We start from the raw sequence: 8266 nt of genomic DNA, 5'->3' as shown, positions 1-8266 counted from the left end.
TTTTTGCTGATACAGACTAACACGGCTACCACTCTGAAACCTGTCTACAAGCTGCCTTGTCAGTACTGGGACTTTATCTCGTTAGCTAGAGTTAAGAATACACATCTTTCCCCTAATGACAAAGGTTTAGGCACTTTTGATAATGTTACCCATTGCTCTTAAATAACAAAAGGACACACAGACAAGTCATCAGCATCCCAGAACTTTAGGCTTAGGTCCTTCTTCCTCCTCCACCAGCCCAAGAATGAGGTGACCAGTGTATTTCTTTTGGAACACAATTACAAGTAGTGAGATACTTTGTACCACATCTGTTTTTAATCGCTGATCCTGTATTTTGCATGGAAAGATTACTGACTTTTTAGGTCCTTAGATTTTCAAAAGTTGATACACAGTTAAAAACATCTATTCCTGTCCTTTTCTGCAGATGGGCATCAATTAAAGAGTGCAATTCTACTCTTGCCAAGATCTTATACTGCTAACTCCAATTAGTGTCAGAGTAGGAGTTACATGTCAAGAAAATAACTTTCAACTCACTCACAGTCCAAGAGCTATTATTTTAATTGTTTTCAGGAGTCCACGCTGTTGTTCTTACACCACCAACCTGCTCTCAAACAGACGGGTTACACATTTAAGGATAACTATACAAGAACATATTTAGCAGTTTCACTCTCCAAAACCTTTTACTCTCTTTTGCTGTTTTAGTTCCTGACGCTGCAATCAGAGCAATGAGGGCAGACCCTTGTGGAGGTTCCAGGCCTTATTCTGTAGGGTACTTAAAAAAAAAAAACAAAAAAAAAACACCTCTTTTGCTCCCCAAGTATAGTTGCAAACTTTTCCATTTTATGAAGTGTGCACTTTTTAAAACAACTGTTTTTCTACACACTCACGCTGCTGTCACATTTTGGGCTAGGTCTAAAACATGCTTTGAATAAGACTGCTAGCCCAGACTTTCACAAGTGAATATCGATTCTGTGTGCCTGACTTGAAATTCCTTAAATGGGCAAGAGGGTGAGTGGTCAGAGTATTCTTGAAATGAGTCCCATTTAGATGGTTCCTCTTGTGGGAAGCTAAAAATTGTTAATTGCTTTTAAAATCATGGCCATTTGCAGAATGCCCCTAGCTTCCTGCTCTTTAAAAAAAAATTAACCTTATCCGCAGACTGAATAGTGTGTATACAAGGAATTATTTTCAGACAAACAGAAAGTTAAAGCATTAAGGCTAAACGCGTGTTTCAATGCAGTCTCTAACACTCAAACCAATATTACTTTCAAAAAGTTCTACACTTTGTAAAAAACCCAAACATTAATATCTCTGGAAACAAACCATTAATTTACATAGTCCACTCAAACAGCTTTGCCCCTAAAATTTGCAAAAATATACACAAAGTTAAAGATAAATTACTGAGATTATAAAATCCTATTTTCAACAATGCCTGGTTAATCATCTTAATCCTTGAATATTTCTTGCAAGTTTTCAAGAGCAAAGCTGTGCTTGAGAAAACTGTGTAAACTGGGCCAGGTAAAGTGAATGAAGGATTATATGTCAGCAAGGAGCAGGCTGGATACCTTGTTTATTTCTACACTTAAAAAACCCAACATTAAAATGTCTGGATTCTTTTAAATAAAGATAGCAATATTGTTTGGGTCTTAACCAAACTCTTTAATAAGGGTTTTTGAGTGAGCATCTTAGCATATAGGGCCCCCAGCAGGGAAGTGCTACTCTGACAGCTCTTATGAAGCTCCAAACTCTACCTGGACTTTTTAGGCCAAGCCATTTTAGAGATGTGAGCCATAATACCTTAGGAAAGTTTTCAAAGCTCCTTAACTTTACAACTCCTTTTCTGATCGTTACCAAACATTCCAGAAAAATTCTAACGAGGGAACGTAATGAAGCATGTAAAATTTCAGGTAGATTGGTTTCTTTGGGAAAACGTGGGTCGAGAAGCATTTGAATCATCTGGCCAGCAATAGGAAGCTAGTGTAAACATTAACTGTGAAGTTTATAGAGAGACTGCTTTATAATACAGCAGTATTTCCCCTATATTGTAACCTGACTGTCAACATTTAACGTCACCCTAGTTTCCCTCTAGTTATCAATGCTGTCGCTTCCTTTATTGGAGTTCTAGGCACATGGAGAAAATTTACGCTTGTATGGATGGACAGACTGACACTGCGCCTCCCCCCGGCTGCCAAACAAGATTACTAACAGACCCAGAAAAGATAAGAGTCAGACCTGCTGGTCCATGAAAGTCTGAGCAAGAACAGTGATAAATCACTTGCTGTAGCTTTGAGGGCAAGTCTGATATTAAAGGTTTGTTGTATTGATTAGCGTCTGAAGCATGCAGACATTCGTTACTAGAGACGGATGTTAAGTAATGTTTCATCACATCTTCTTTACACTAATCTACTTTCAAAATTTTAGGTATTTTACTTGGTGCATCAATGAAATAAGTAACTACATAATATTAAAGTAATACTGAAATAAGTCTGTCTTCTAACACCTAGGAATTCTCTCTAAGAGTATGGAAAGATACTAGACGCTGAGTCTCAACAATTATGAGATGTGCCATACTGCACCTCTCACTCAACCCTACATGTTAGATTGAATGCTCCAGGCAGTAACTTGCAGCTGGAAGCATTTAAAGGCCAACTTCTCTGCTCTCTATCCACATTTCTATTAAATGTAGTTTTACAAATTCACAACTAACATTTTACCAGATCGCGCACACACACTTCTATTCAATAATAAAAATGTCCTTTGGCCCCCAGACAACTTATTATCTACAGCTTTGTATACCTGACAAATATATAAAAAAAAAAAAACATGTTTGACCCATTCCCTGACCCCTCAACAATGGACCTCTTTGTGAGCCTTTAATATCCTTATCAGGTCTGTCTAGACACGCTGACAGCAATTGTCCCTAGTAATGTCAAAACGCACTCTGACCCTTCTTCTCATCCTCCAGCTCAGCCAGAAACACTTCAATGGGATGGATCCAGGAGCCAATTAGCTTCACAGTCCATAGGGCACACCTGTGTCTAAGCTGATCTGCACATCTCTGTACAGAAAACAGATTATTTTATACCAGGGGGAAAGCCAGTATGTTTAAGTAAACAGGAAAATTATGTCAATGACCAGTTGTTTTTTTTTTAAAGCTCCCTTGAATGAAACTTTGCTTTTACCTCTCACGCAAAGTGAGAAACAAAAAATCCAAAAATTAAATATTCAAACAATTTAGTACATACAGAGTGTTCTATATACATGGACATCAGTCCTGTATTTCATAGAAAGCAGGTTTTTAAATGAAGTCTCAAGACATTAAACAAAAATATGCACTTTGGAAAAAAAATACATAGAGCCTAAGTTACTACTCTTAAAAGGCATATATACATATGGTCTAGTGTCTAATTTCTGTCCTATAATCTTATTTATAGGATCAGCCTTTCCCTGTGCATACAAAAGCACAAAACAATTAGAAGTCTTAGCACTATTAAAATGCTGCAGTGACTAGTTTCAAGATATCCATATTTTACCAAACGTAAGCAATAATTTAGCTTTCAAGACCAAGTGAACATATTAGAAAGTCACTGCATTCTGAGAAAAAAAAAAATCATCATATTTGTCTTCAACACACAAACATACCAAAAAAAAAAAAAAAAAAGGATTGGAAAGAAGAAAAACAGAATTTTATCCTCAGGATGCAGGATAATAAAAGATGTAATAAACCAGAACTAGCTTAGCCCTAAAGCTAGGGAGGATTTACAAAGATTGTTTAATTGATTTTTCTTCTATTAAAATGCAGATCACACTGTCTGGGATTCAGAAACTCAGACACATGTCTTTGTGTCCACTCAGCTCCATGAAGTCCCCTGTCTGAAACTCGCACAATGCCTAACTTGCATGTGTTCAAAGACATGCTGTTCCTTTTTTGTCTGGGCCTCTCAGGACTGGAATAGAGTTGGGAAATGCAAATCCCCTACACATTGGTTGAAAGTTTAAGTTTAAGGTTTTTAGTCACAATCTACCACAAGTCATTAAAAACTCTTGTCAAAGAACAGGCTTACAGTACAGCTGGCACATTACAGCTATAACTCAGCAATGTGTGTGTAAAACTCAAAGGATAGTTTTCAATATTCAGAACAAATTTAATCTACATTAAAAAAGATTCTCTAATAAAATGTACATGATTACTCTGCCTATCAACAATGGAACTGATCACAATCACCAGTGCCTTAAACTGAGGGAGTGGAGGGATGTTAGCTAGTCTCTTCCCTTAACCCAGATTATGTATTTACTTTTACTACAAGCCACAGAACAGTGGCCACCAATTCTGTTCTCTCTCATCCCAGATCCCCATTATTCAGCCTCTGCCCCCCATAACAAGCTACCTTTATTAGGGATAACTGTCTTTATGCCAACGATAAATGGACAAGGACCAGTCAGCCCTACCATCTAACATCAAATTATAGTAACTGTAGTTTTCCTATACACAGCCTATCTTTTCTACAACCTGAAGTTGAATGAACCCTCTCTCAGAAGTACATCCAGCCCCAACAGTTCAAGGAACCAAAGGTCTGATCTCCTTATAACAATGCAGGGCATCAGACATCTGGCCAGCCCTCCATTAGTTGGCTATAATTGATTTTAGTTTGTGATTTAATTTAAAAGCATTCTGAAGAATACATTAGTCCCAGAACACTGAGGCGAATGGGGACTTGGTGAGAAAAACAGGTCTAATTCCTTGGGCAAACGTACTGAAATGTATCCCTAACTTCCACTTGACTTGTCAACTGTCTCCAATAACAAAGAATTTGGATAATGCAGTAGTACTGTCACAAATTAACGCTGTTATGGGATATTGCAAAACAAGTAGAATACCTTAATTCACCGTTAGCGAGAGTTTGATTTCTTGCTGACATGTAGTGTGAATATATCAGTGTTGTAAGAGTACACAGTGAGATGAGTGTAAGAACACATGCTTATGAAAGTATGCCGACCATGAATGGCATAAGTGTCCTACGTAATGACTTGATCTGAGAGCAGTTTGTGCCTCATCAATAAATAGCAATGCTTTAAAAACCATTCTCGTTCTGTACCTGTCTCCACAGGGATGTTACATGTTACCCTCATTCACAATGGGGAAACACAGAGGTTAGGTGACTTGCCCAAGGCCATTATTCATGGCAGAACTGGGATCAGAACTCATGCATTTCTTAAACCAAAACCTGTGCTCACGCCATTGCACACTGCAACCACCAAGGAAGATTTCAGGTTATTTTTGAGGAATTATAAAAAAAAAAAAAAAAAAAAAAAAAAAAAAATCTACCTCTTTCCCCTCTGTGGGGGAAGATAACAGGAAAACTTCTACAATGTTCATAGAGTTATCCTGGGAATTCTTTGTTTTGCTTAACTATATTAACTCAGCCTTGCAAAATCTGACTTGTCCAGAACACATTTTTTAATGAGTGAATAAAATATATAAACTGATTGATCATCAGGGTGGGTGGGTCTCAACTGATAAATTTCAGGAATAATTTCTGCAAGGCTCTATAATAGATTCACAAATTCTAACTTTTTTTTAAAAAGGGGACACATCAGCACAGCACTTTCTTTGAACATGCCACGTGTGTTTTAATTTGTGTTGTTACCTGAACTGCAATCCAGCTGGCGTTAACAGCATGTTCTCCAAATGGGCCAAACCCTGAAATAGAAATAAAGATTTAGTGATGAAATCATTACCACAGGCTTGACTGGACACAGAGGTGCAAACTGATTTGCGCTTTTCTGTTTTAAATGTGCCCATGGGAAAACTACTTATAGACAATACAATGATTTCTTTGAATACCAAATTCTTGCTCGTTTACATCCAAGTACTCAAATCATTTCCGCCATCCAAAAGTATATGACTTACATAATATAACATCAAAAATAGACAAAAATATTGAAGATTCCGATTCAATAGGTTGTCCAAATAAAGACTCCCTCCCTCTTCTGATATGGTCTGGAGAAAAAAAAAAAATAATAAAAAAAACCACACCCTAAAAAGTTACAAATTTTCTGTTCTTCGTTCCCAGTTGAAATCATCCCATCCCACAACTGTCAAGATCCACAACAAAGCCCTCTACAAATATATAAGCAAATTAGTAGGTCTGCTAAGTGTATCTCCTCTCTATTAAACAAGTCTTAATTAAGATTTCCATTATTATTGTTATATTTTAACAGGAAGCTAAACAGAATACTGCTGGTGGTCCCTGCACAAATAAGCACCAAAGGTTATGATAGTTCTATACAAAATACTTGCATGGAGTCTAAATTTTCTAATGAATAACTTATGGTTAACTAGTAACCCACAATAGTTTTTACTGAGCAAGCATTTCCTCACTCTTATACCACCACAAAAGTTAGGCAATTCAGCTGCATGCAAAGTTATACCACTATAGTTTAAATTAACTTTCAGAATGGATTTGTGACCCTAGAGTGCTTGTGAAAACACACAAGAAGTCTTGTTCAGCTAAAGGAAATGCCATAGGGGTATAAAGAACGTTGTCATTATTATGATAGTATTCAGTTTGCTATGAATAGGTTTCAGGTTATATTGTATACAGCTATATTAGTAATTAGCTCTCTCTGCGCTCAAACAGAAATTCTATTAAAAAAAAACAAAAAAACATCCATATATAATCTAACCAGTGTCAAACTCACATTTCAGTTCTTAAAAAAAAAAAAACTCTCGTTAAGCTTTCCACAAGACTGACATGAAGGTGTCCTATTCATGCAGGCCTAACCTCCATAAGATAAAGATTAACAGACAATAGCATACCAGCAAATAGTGAAAAGCAGCACAATGCTGACAAATCATTTCATCAGTCAACTCAATGACACTCTAAAAGAAACTACTATCCAAAGATGACCAGAAACATTTCATAATCCAGACTGTTGCATTTCTTGAGTTCTGTAACAAGTCCAGCTACAAACCAAATTCCCTGCTCAGTGGCAATTCTAGAGGTGCTCACAGTGTAGGTTAACGCTCTTGATTCTGTGTCTGTTCCCCACACATGCCACACTGGCCTTTTGCTCTTCTGACCCACTATACAAGGTGTACGGGGATTCCTTCTCTTGTCCTATGTCCTTTATGGAAGATAACTCAACTGAGCATGTCCAGGACTTCTCCGACATCCACACTGAAGGGGCCTCCTTCAAGGCTAATTAGCACTAAAACAGCTGCCACCAGCTGCAAAGATCTTTATGGGATTCTCTCTTTAAACAGTTCTAAAAAATAAAAAGTATATATACACACACCTGCGGAGTACATATCGCCAACAGAAGGAGGTGGAAGAAATATAATTTCCCAGATTTTTAAAAAGAGTTTAAAAAGTGAACATGACAGCTGTACACAGATTACCCCAGTGGTAAACATGGGTCTAAGGCAAGTTAACGTCTGACTGTCAAAACTGGACTCCATAGATGTGTAGGACCAAAGCAGAAAGTGCTGCAAGACATGGAAACTTTACCAACACAACTTTTCTTTTTAGGTCTTTGATCAAGGAATCGATGAGTGGTGGATGCTGACACTTCACTGCATACACTGGCTGGGTTGACAAAGCCAAACTGCCACCTTCCCAGATCTCTGTAAAGATACCTTGTAGAAACACTTGCCTCCAATTCAAATCACTCCAGTGCATCAACAAAACCCCTTACCACCTCCCCTGCCTTCCCAAGGCAAACAATCTCAACTTTAGCTGCACAGGGAGCACTGAATAGTTTCATCGAGTTCTCATTTGTCACAGAGCTGCCTTCCCCACAAATCAAGCTACCCTCCCCTTTGTAACTTAGGAAAAGACTCTGACAAGCTCTCGCCTGCTAAGTAAGGGCCTTTCATTCCTTCGCTTGCTTCCTCGCTTCCACTTTACTCTCCTAGGCACAGTTATTTTGGTAACACTTTTGGCTTCATTTCCCCAGTGGATCGCATGCCCGGGTGTAAACGTCTCTTCACACCCACCAGCTTTCCAGGGCTCCCCATGCTGCTTTGGGTGAATTTACTTGTAATTCACAAGATTATTCTCCCTGTTCCCCAAATCTGCAGCAAGACCCTGAGCAGGGAGCCCAGGCTGCAAAAGTGAGGGCCACCCCCCAGCTGAGAAAGCGGCAGGACTGGACTGCACAGCCAGCCTCCTGCCCTCCAGTGGAGAGCCCCTGTGCCCTAGGCTCCCCGACCCACCCAGGCTCCCCTCACCACCCCAAATCCCCCCACCTCGCCTCAGCCCCC

Source organism: Terrapene carolina, unplaced genomic scaffold (genome assembly GCF_002925995.2).
Source record: "Terrapene carolina triunguis isolate 2854851 unplaced genomic scaffold, T_m_triunguis-2.0 Scaffold194, whole genome shotgun sequence".
In the NCBI taxonomy this organism is placed as follows: Eukaryota; Metazoa; Chordata; order Testudines; family Emydidae; genus Terrapene; species Terrapene triunguis.
The sequence above is the reverse complement of the archived record's forward strand: the minus strand, read 5'-3'. Positions refer to the sequence as shown.